Below are 12,308 nucleotides of genomic sequence, written 5' to 3'. Positions count from 1 at the left end.
GAATTCCAACTACCAAGGGATCCTTAGGTCTACGCCAATGTGTGCACGGGACCCCGGCACCACTGACAAGGGGGGACCACGCCGGAAAACCCAAATGAACTTTCTCGGCAAACGCAGGGATCGAACACTCGCTGAGCAAGCGTGGCCCGCCTTATTATTTGTCTATGTGCTGTTATAAAACTTAGTCCCCAAGATTAGCTTAAGGCAATACTGGAATTGAGATGTATTATTGGAAATCCCTTCAAATAACAACCTTCTATTTCCAAATTTCGTGACTCGTGTAGATATGTACCACGAAATCCCCTTCTTAGCAAACATTCTCGAAACTTACTTGGCAAAAACTTCATCACCCAGTTTATGGTAAGCAATGTATCGTTTGGGCAACGTCCATGGAGAGTTTTCACTCTACAAATATCGTGATTGTTGGCACATAAAATATGGAAATTCAGTGATATAATGCATTGAATCAAAACCGTATTGCATTTCGCCTTTCTTTTTTATCATATTTGTATGAAATGTCCATCTCATTGAAAACACTGCCAATTTCATCTAAGACGGTGAGTTAGTTTTCCCAATTAGAACAAGAAATGTACCTGATGTTTGAAGCCAGTTTTCAATTATAGCTGAGCGGTACGCAGATACCAAATAGTGTCTCGCTCCCAAACTGCACTTTTGCCCATTTCTGTGAAACAGCTTCACTATGTTTGAAATAGATCCACTAGCTAACTCGACAGGGATGTTGTCCAAGCTGACTAGCAACACCTTCTTAGATGCACCACAAACATGTAATATATTGTACACTGTTGTATGTTCAAAAGCGCAAAGGATACGTTTCATACAGTTTTATGATTCGAGACCATATTTGGAATTTATAATCGCTCACCCTGTGAAAGATTTAGCATCTTCCCCCCAAATGTCATGTCTTGCAGAAATTCTGGCCTAGTGCTAAAATCGAAGTCATGGCCTACTACTTCAGTGGCATCAAGTCGACATCTAGTAATGGGAATATTTTCAACTAGATCGACTTGATAGATCGTTAACCTAAGGATCATATAAAAAACATAGAAATAATTTGCCGTTTCGATTGCTACTTAGTGGCTTTTTCGTAACATTTTACTAATGTTTTTATCGTTTCTGGATTTTCTTCCATCAGTTGGACAGTTTTTCTTCTTGTCTAGACGCCAGGTAATACAATACTAGTTATAATATCCAACTGTTCGTTCAGGTGCGTATTCAGCTATCGACGCATAACCAAATCTTTCGAAAAACATTTTCAACACCTTCAGTTTTGTCACAGGAGCGGTTGTCGGAGCCCACATAGACCCACCCATGAATTCAGTCAGCGAATATAGAAAGAATTGCCTCTTCAATTGCAGCATCTCACTAACGTTTCCATTATTGCTGGATTTTCTTCCATCACTTTGTCAGTCTTTTGTCTGGGGAATGCTCTCGCTAGTCCGCGGGTTCATTAGTCCACCGATATCTATTATTAGGGTTAGGGTTCGGATTAGGTTTTTGATACCCATAGTTATAGTATTTCTTACAGTGGCGAACAGGTGAACCCGCGGTCTAGTGGACCCCTCTCTTTTATTTTAATGAAGGGATCACGTGGCTAAGACACTATCTTGCTAGCCTGGAGGTCGGGTGTTCGATCCCTGCATTGGCCGAGAAAGTTCATCCAGATTTTCCGGCGTGGTTCTCCCTTGTCAGTGATGCAGGACGGAGGGGCTGACAAGGAAAGCTGTCTAGTCGTTCGGATGGGACGAAAAACCGAGGTCCCGTGTACACATTGGCGTGCACGTAAAAGATCCCTTGGCAGTTGGAATTCGATATAAGAGTAGGCCGTAGTGCCGCTGTCAGGGCAAAATTTCCCCCATAGCACACTGTATGGCGTATGCCCGTCTTTATTAGCCCAGGTTAGGAGCAGAACAGTAGGACGTTAAACTCCATTTCATTTCATTTTATTTATTTTAATGATTTACTATATCAATTGTTCGATTCTCTCATTAAAGAATTGTTCAGCACGTTCTGGCCCTATAGACCTTATGATTATTAGATTATTAATCAGATTTATAAAATTAATATTTTATCTAGATCAACGAAAAAATGCGCGTTGACTCTAATAATATAACATAAACACGATTTGCTCAATTTTAGACATATTTCACTTTTACAAACTGATTTTAAAATTTCATCAAGATGTCTTTCTCGTCGACTTGGTCGTTTATTGATATCATCATATCAGCCTAACAAACTTGCGGTGTTCCGATCAGCTCCATCATATTCGACAATATACCAGATATTATTGATAGTGAGTGAAAAAATAGAAAGATTTATTGTTAAACTAGATGTAGAAATAGTTTTTGATCGTGTCTCTTATTTATTTTCTGTTTTAAAATAGTTTGGATTTGGTCATGTTTTAAATAAATGGATTCTAATATTGTAATGGATACCTTTGACCCTTTTCCCTGTTACACGTTCAGTTAGACGAGGATGTCCCCTGTCAGTCATTTTATTTGTTATTATTAATGAAGCATTCCACATTTTAATTAAGCAATTACACCTGAAAGGTATTCCAATTGGTAGTACAGATTTTTCATTATTGTTTCAAGATGCAGACGATACGAATTTAACCCTTTCTGATATTAAATCATTAAATTCCTTATGTGGTGTTTTGAGACCCATTTTGTAAGGCTTTCAGTACGAGTCTCTTATGGTCAGCGCTCTGTTAGTTTCCAAGCCTCTCATTTTTGGAAAAATCAGCCATTAAGTTTAAGATGTTGTACATCTCTGTTTTAACTCATGTATCATGAATATTGAACATAACCTGGCATTAAATGAAATGTAAATTTAACCCATTTCTTGGGTTCTACACCAAAACGTTAACAAGAAAGCACCGCAAAAGGTGAAAAAGGGAGAGTGGAGTGGTCTGTATCCTAAGCCACGACATGTATTGAACAACAAATATATACGTCAAAGTTATTCCCCCTTAGCTTTGTGGAACCAAAACAATATCCATCTAGTACAAATATTAGAGGCTTTAAACTGATGTACATATAACACACCTGAACACATTTATTATGAAATCGATCAACTTAATTATGAACATAAACAATAAAGGAGCGGAACTTGAAAATGTCAAATATTTGGAATATTTGGAGACCTTGTAAAAACAAGAAGGAATGAACCCAGAATTTGATATATAAAATACAAATCATATTTTGAACACACTCCCCAAGTATATCACTATACATGTACTATGCTTCAACAAGGGCGAGTACTGTCACGAAACCCTATCCATGCACGATATTGTGCCTGAGCTACTCTAGTGTATCTCAAAACTGAAATTTGTAATTAGATATACAACTGATTGAATACGTTTCTAGCTGTGTTTGTGTCAGACTAGTACTATGTGTACTAAATAATGTTTATGGATTAATGTGTTGTGATTGTTGTAATTTTATATTCGTTGTACATGTATGTAAAGTGGCCGAGAGCAGCTCGCTGAGTTGAATTGTCGGCGCTATATAATTTAATCATTATTAAGGGTGTACATCAGGGCTTACACTTCACAATTTTCCCAACCGGTCATTTTTCTCCGGGAGAAAGCGGTGCTATTTTTAGCACATAATAAGAAGCCAAAAACTACATGCTATTGGAATGTCGATCGGTGTTAATTGGGTCAAGGACAGTCACACAAAAATTCAAATTCACATCGACATTTATACCCACCCCCCTAATAAATAAAAGAACACATGTAATCAATTATCATCATAAAATATAACAATAACAAGATACATTCATTCATCGCAAGTGTACTATTTTCCTAATTTGTTTACAACATCACCCGTATATACTCGTCGGTTTTTACAGGATTTCCATGTCTGTAAAGTACGTGCCGGTTGAAGTTCTGCAAGTGACGGTCCCTCCATATAAATCCTCATTAATTCATCCAGAGTTTTCATGCTCAAGGAACATCGTAACTTGGTTTTTATTACGTTCTGGTGTGAGAAACCCCGCTCGCAGTCAAAACACGACCAATCTCCATAAGGCGAATCATATTAGGGTACTGTTCGGCCAATCCTAATGTTGTTAATCGGTTGAGCAAGTCGCTATAACTAAGCGTGGGGTAATTTTCTTTGACCATCGTCTTGAAGACGGACGACTCTCCCTCCGCTTCTAATAATATCGTTAACTCTTTTTGTTGGACATTGTCCGGGTAATTTTGGGGTGAAAAATTACGGAATGTAACCATTTTTGTATTGTCGAGGAACGTGTCATTTATATTATTGATAACTGTTTTAACAACAGAGATGACGCCATCTTGCATGCGCTCGTCACTTTTTTCCTTTCTCTAATTCCTCCCCCATATAAGTGTTGTTATCTCGGTTATCATCTAGAAATTGCATCAATTTTGGGCCGTATATTAGAGTTTCTCCCAGGTATGTTGATGTCAGGGAGGATAGGAAGCTATCGACATTGATTTTCATGCTCTCTCGTAAGAGAGGTCTCGGGCTTGTAGAGAACTGTTCAGGACACCTATACTGCCAAACAGATCTCGTGAAAAGGCCGTATAAAACATAAAATTGTACGAAGAGATGGTATTATATATAGACCGGACATTTATGTCTCTACTGGCTTCGTCTTTTACAACTTTCAACAGAGAAGGCATTGTCTTTGCCATATTTTCAACTGCGTTAGTCATTGATAGCCAACGCACACGATTCACTTTAGGTTCGTCTAAAATCTCCTGCCATACTCTTAACTGGAACAAGTTTGTTTTTTTTGGGGAGGGGGGGGATCTTGTGAAGTAGGGTGTTATAATATTCAGTGTAGTTTCATACAAATTGATATTGGGACGGTGCTTAGCTACATCAACAATAGCAAGAGCACGTCGGTGGGCAACACAGTGCATTTATATCACATATTGGTTTTGTTTTTTCATTGTAGCAGCAACACCCGCCCCTTTTCTCCATCATAACTGCAGCCCCATCAGAACCAATCCCAAATATACTATTCAAAAAAAGTAGGGGATATTTGATTTTTAAGTGTTATTAAAGTCACCTAATGAAACTGACGAAGAAACAAATGACAAAATGAAATGAAGTTCACATTCATCGATTTATTCCAAATGATCGTTAGACTAAGTAAGGCACAGACTGACCATTATAAGGGTAAAATGATACCCGGGGTCAAACAGCAAAGTTACCACAGCATCACAAGTCAGTAACGGGTAAATCCTCCCCTGTTTGCCAAACAAGCATTGATCCGACGTGGCATACTCCTAATGAGACGTCTAAGGTCATTTTGGTCCAGATTGTCCCATTCCTGTTGCAACGCAGCAGCAAGTTCTTGGACATTGGCAGGACTTTGTTGACGTTGACGTAACCTCTGTCCAAGCATGTCCCAGATATGCTCGATGGGGGAGATGTCGGGACACAGTGCTGGCCAAGGTAATGTGGTGATGTTCTGTTGTTGGAGGTAACCTGTAACGATCCTGGCCCTGTGACATCTTGCGTTGTCATCCTGGAAGATGAAACGGCGGCCATGACATCGTGCGAACGGCACAACATGGACTGCCAAGATGTTGTCCCGGTAGTACTGGCCTGTAACACGCCCTGCAACAACATGTAAAGCCGTTCTTCCAGCAACAGTGATGCCTCCCCACACCATAACAGAACCACCCCCAAATCGATCATGTCTGATGACGTTAACGTCTTGGAAGCGCTCGTTTCGACGACGCCACACCCTCCTACGTCTGTCCAAAAAATCAACAGTGAACCTTGACTCATCTGAAAACATCACATTGCTCCAGCGTCGATTATCCCAGTGTTGACGATCCCTACACCAACGACGTCTTGCCTGAATGTGATGATCTCTCAAACAAGGGATCACGCGAGGACGTCGGGCGCGAAGGTGACCCCTATGCAGTCGATTCCGAATCGTCTGGCCAATCACTCTCACACCAGTGTCTGTTTGAAGACGAGCGCTGATCTGATTTGCTGTGATGACACGATTTCTCAAGGCCAAGGTACGGATAAATCGATCCTGGGCTTGAGTTGTCGCCCTTGGTCGACCTGAGCGTGGTCTGTCCTGTACAGATTGTGTATCACGGTATCTGGACCATAGCCTGCTTATGACAGACTGAGAAACATTCATCGTCCGCGCCACAACCGCCTGTGTTGTGCCGATCTGTAGCATGCCAAGGGCACGTAACCTTTCATTTTGGGTAAGCCGACGCATATCAAAATTTGTTTTCTGGTCACTAAAACAATTAAACTGATGTTTCCACCCTGGAATTCAATGCCACAATGACTGTAACATTCAAAGTCAGAGTCGTGCAAATCTTGGGTTGGACCCCCATGATGATCCCAAGCATCACCTGCATTCCATGCGGTAGCTATTGGTGCGTTTGGGCGTCACATGTAACTGGAAATGTTTCTTCTGTTAGGTTCTATAGTGAATTTTTTCGTAGTCATTTGCATATTTTAGTATTATGCCCCCAAAATCAAATATCCCCTACTTTTTTTGAATAGTATATTTTATTTACATCAATTTGGTTCACATTTAAAAAAAGCAAGAATATTCTTTGTTAGCGCAGTGTACTTCAATAAGTTTTGCAAATGCTCTCTTATACGTACCGTCTTTAATATAGTTTATGTACATTTTCAAATGTTTTTCACTGGAAAAATCTTTACTTTCATCTAGCATCATGCCTAATGTTGGGCTCTGTTGAATATTTTCCAAAATATTTTTCTCTATATCAGACGATATTATGCTAATAAATTCAGAAACTGTATAGGGCGATCTATATAATTTAGTATAGTCATGGGGCTTCTATTAATTTCTGCCAATTGCAACATTTTCTTATGTAGTACACGTTATTAATAATTGGCATCATGGCATTGTCGACTTCGTCGAATATCTGATGGAACTGTTGTGGTATAACATCTTTAAATAGTCTTCTATATAGCCGACCTGGTTCTCTGGTGCAACCACAGCTATAGAAGGCAGATTGTCCAGAAATGAAATGAAATGGGGTTTAACGTCCTACTGTTCTGCTCCTAAACTGGGCTAATGAAGACGGGCATACGCCATACAGTGTCACTGTGCATTAGCCCCCTCATTTCTCTATCTATTGTAAACGATAGCCAGGGACTTGGTTGTAGAACATAATATGAAAATGAAATGGGGTTTAACGTCCTACTGTTCTGCTCCTAAACTGGGCTAATGAAGACGGGCATACGCCATACAGTGTGCTATGAGGGAAATTTTGCCCGGGCAGCGGTGTTACGGCCTACTCTTATATCGAATTCCAACTGCCAAGGGATTTTTTACGTGGACGCCAATATGTACACGGGACCTCGGTTTTTCGTCCCATCCGAACGACTAGACAGCTGTACTTGTCAGGCCCTCCGTCCTGCATCACTGACAAGGGGAAACCACGCCGGAAAATCTGGATGAACTTCTCAGCCAATGCATAACTTCCGAAATAATAATAGTGCCATTATAAGAGAAAGATGTTCCTATTAGAACACTACATGGCATATAGCCGTCGTCATTGTCTCGGTAGATGACCTTCTACCTCATTCCACTTTATAACTTTCTATTTACGTCCATATATATGAGCACATAACAAGTTGTAAATACCCATCTTCAGACTTTTTAAACCATTAAACGAAACTTAGAGAGTATAACTGAGTTATATATAGCATAGGGCAGTCAATGGAACATCTCGCCTATGGATTATCAGGTTTCCATTCTGGCATGGTTTCGATCCAAAACTTGTAAGTGGCCTTGGTTAGGGACGCCTGTCGATCCTCGATGGATTTCACCTGTATCACCCAGCTTCCTTACACCGATTACATCCTCTACGCACACGCGAATTAACCTAGTTTGTGTACTTTCAGGGACAATAACTCTGCAACTACTTTTGCTAAAATGCTCAAAATTAATAGAGGAAATCTGGGCTGTAAAAATTAAATACAGCATGTACAGTCTGCCAGGGCTAATTATTCTGCGACAACTTTTGAAAGAATGCCCATTGGTGGACATAATACTAATTAAGACGGGCATACGCCATACAGTGTGCTATGAGGGACATTTTGCCTGGGCAGCGCTGGATGACAAGAACGTATCTTTGCATTATCTGATTGTGTTCGGATCCGATGGTGGTATATTGAACATCTCCAATGGATGGCATTTAGTCAGCTGGACTTTATTTGGTATTTGTAGCCATTGTGTAGTAAGTGTCGGCTGTCTCGAGGATAGGAGATGAAGCGAATGTTAACCCGAGTGTCTGTCATTTTGAAATGAATATAATTTCGACACAGGCTGTTTTTGTTCTTTATTAAAGATTTAACGTCCAATACATTAAATATAATATTATGGACAAGTTCATTTAAATTATTTACACTTAATTGGTTGAAAATTGGTAAAAACATACAATACAAACGTCCGTGTATATCAAAAGCCTCCTTTAAATTGGGGGGGGGGATCACGTGGCTAAGTGGGTAAGACGCTGGCTCGCTAGCCTGGAGGTCGAGTGTTCGATCCCTGCATTGGCCGAGAAAGTTCATCCAGATTTACCGGCGTGGTTTTCCCTTGTCAGTGATGCAGGACGAGGGCCTGACAAGGACAGCTGTCTAGTCGTTCGGATGGGACGAAAAACCGAGGTCCCGTTTACACATTTGCGTGCACGTAAAAGATCCCTTGGCAGTTGGAATTCGATATAAGAATAGGCCGTAGCGCCGCTGCCCGGGCAAAATTTCCCTCATAGCCCGTCTTCATTAGCCCAGTTTAGGGGCAGAACAGTAGGACGTTAAACCCATTTCATTTCATTTAAATTGGTTAACACACAAAATAAAAAGTGCTTGTACATTAAAACGTCAATTAATGTGGTGAATTGAATTCATACTTAAAGATATAAAGCCGGCATCAACTGTGTTCAGGCCATCAATATTTATTTAACATTACTAATAATGATCAAGCTCATTAACACTAAACAATCCTCGTTATACGTGACAAGTTTTAAACAGAATATAGATTTATGATTAATTAACCGTCTTCCGACTAAACTAAAAACCAGACATTATTTGAATAAACACCAGAAAAAGTATCTTCTTTACAAAATTAATGAAACATAATAATTGAAATAAATAAATCTGATGAAATGTTTACATTAAGAATTCCCAAAACACTTAAGTTTGAGGCAAAATATGGCAAAAATCATGTTTTCTTTTTTTCATTTCTAGTTCGTCTTCGTTGTTTTACCATAATTTAAACAAGCCGACGGTGAGACTGGTGTTCCCCTACCGTAGTATCGACAAATCAAATTGATTATATGCCGTTCGCCTAAGCAGAGAATTTTCCTCGGCGAACTTAGTCTAGACAGAAGTAGGAAATAAATATGTCAGATGTGATGAAACCATACAAATGAAATGAAATGAAATGGGGTTTAACGTCCTACTGTTTTGTTCCGAACCGGGCTAATGAAGACGGGCATACGCCATACAGTGTGCTATGAGAGAAATTCTGCCCTGACAGCGGCACTACGGCCTACTCTTATATCGAATTCCAACTGCCAAGGGATCTTTTACGTGCACACCAATGTGTACACGGGACCTCGGTTTTTCGTCCCATCCGAACGACTAGACAGCTTTCCTTGTCAGCCCCTCCGTCCTGCATCACTGACAAGGGAGAACCACGCCGGAAAATCTGAATGAACTTTCTCGGCCAATGCAGGGATCGAACACCCGACCTCCAGGCTAGCGATCCAGCGTCTTAACCAACTAGCCACCGTGGCTCCCCCACCCCCGCGTGATGAAACCATAAACCAATTAGAAACAATGTTATCGTGCCCCCAAGGCTCGGTCAGTGAAATTGTTTCTCTGTCTAGCCTGTGCAGGATATTGTCTAGCCTGTGCAGGATATGCTCATCGTTGAACTCAATCAATGCATCCATCTTGACCCCCCCCCCCCCCCGTTTCATTGCACTCATCTTGGCAACTGAAACTGCTTATAATTTATAATCATAACCATAATTTGTCAGCTCTTAGGGCCTTTTAGCTGGTTTGTATGTTCTTGAAAACTAATTCTACGCAGTTCAAATTGGGAGACTTAGCAAAGTTCATGTTGTTTTTCTAGAGGTCTAGAGCATTCTGTGAGCCAAGAGTAGGCTTAAGTTAACAGTTCAGTAAAAGATTGGTTCTATGGTTTCCTGTTCACAAAATTCCTCTAGTCTGAGTTCGTAGCAGTAAATTGGTGGCATGTTCTGTATATTGTCTTAGTTGACTGGGCCCTGTTTCACGAAATTTTAACTAAAGATAAAATCCAAATTTTAGTAGATACTTCAATTTTGATTGGCTAAGCACTAAAATCAATCTAATATCATCCAATTTTATCTTAGTTAAAATTTCGTGAAACAGGCCCCAGATCTTTTTTTATTCAAAGGTAGCGTAAATAGATGACACTTAGTCAAGGTAATGAATCGATACTCGGAGTTTCATTACTCTCACTTAATTATAACCAAAGTTATCTTGCCCCAAAGCATCAACCAATATCAGATTGCTTATCTCTGCTTACCGTAAGGCAAACAATATTTATCATTCCACTGCGGAATGGACCCGGCTTGACTTTCCCGTCACTTCTGCTGGATAAAATGTCTGTCAGGTATCTGGGGGTATGTCCCCAAACTCAAAGTTGCGTAAATGTTAGTGCAAGTCTTGCATAAGGTACCGTGTCAAACGCCCGTGCGAAGTCTTAAGTAGATACAGTCTATTGGGACCTCTTCTAACGCTTGGATACATGCCTAAAGTGTTGCTAGGAGATTTGTACCTCACGAGCAGTTCGGGATGAAGCCGTGCTGATGTTATGATAGTAGTTCGTTTTGTGACAAGTGGGTCATTATTGCTGCACGAACAAGCTGCTTCTCTGGGATCTTGCAAGGGATGCTGGTTAGTTTCACTGATCGATAGTTGGAGGGGTCATATTTGCAGTCGTTTTTGAAGATTGGCGTAAGATGCGCCTCTTTTCGCCACTCTGGTACCTCTCCTGTGTCTATATATTACCGTGACAAGGAGTAGGGTCGCCTGTCCAACCTCGTGGGTTTTCTCCGGGTCCTCCCACTGCTAAATTCCCCAACGCGCGAGCGAATTATAGAAATAAAATTGAACCATATTATTATGTTAGACCTAGTTTGTGTCGAGTGGACGTTAAAGTAGCTATGGCTAAGTGGGTAAGGCGCTGGCTCGCTAGCCTGGAGGTCGAGTGTTCGATCCCTGCATTGGCCGAGAAAGTTCATCCAGATTTTCCGGCGTGGTTCCCCCTTGTCAGCTGTCCTTGCCAGGCCCTCCGTCCTGCATTACTGTCTAGTCATTCGGATGAGACGAAAAAAAACCGAGGTCCCGTGTACACATTGGCGTGCACGTAAAAGATCCCTTGACAGTTGGAATTCGATATAAGAGTAGGCCGTAGTGCCACTGTCCGGGCAAAATTTCCCTCATAGCACACTGTATGGCGTATGCCCGTCTTCATTAGCCCAGTTCGGAGCAAAACAGTAGGACGTTAAACCCCATTTCATTTCATTTCATTTCAGTTAAAGTAGCTAAGTCTCTAACTCAGTATCATGCAAAATCCTCGACATTGAAAACACGATTTATTTGTCAGTTTAAATCAACATTGATGTTGTGATCTTACCCGGAAAAGATGGCCTTTTGATATCCAATATTTAAAGACAAAATAAACATTTTACAATTGGTACACGAATCGTGTACTATAATACGTTTCAGCGCTATTTGTAATAAGGGACTCGAAAACCGAGGCTTGGCATATTCCACAGGTCATGTCAAACGGTGACGCTATATTCTTATCTGGAGAGCATGCCCAATAAATACTATCGGCGTAGACTGGAATAACCAGACGCTAGATATTGAAATTCGATTGAGATTACTGGCGTATTTTGCCGAACCTAACTGATTAGAAATTACAGTAAAAACAGAAACGATTGAATGTATATGAATTTATATACATTCATGTTACATTATTGTATGCGTTGCGACCCATTTGTGTCAATCTAGGTCCCAAATATTAGCGACTTAGCTCCTTTAAGACTAATTTCAGAAGATAGGTCAAATTTCGAAACTAAATATAGGCACTTTATCTCAAGGTCAGCCAATTCAGCAACGGCCCATTAACCATAATATCTTTTAGCGATTGAGAAACACATTGTGATACTTATGGAAACGCCGTACTTTTATAATACTAGTTGTGATTGTTTCCCCATAAGAATATGTACTATCGATTACACT

The sequence above is a fragment of the Patella vulgata genome, chromosome 8 (genome assembly GCF_932274485.2).
Source record: "Patella vulgata chromosome 8, xgPatVulg1.2, whole genome shotgun sequence".
Lineage (NCBI taxonomy): Eukaryota > Metazoa > Mollusca > Gastropoda > Patellidae > Patella > Patella vulgata.
Note: the sequence above shows the minus strand (reverse complement) of the source record.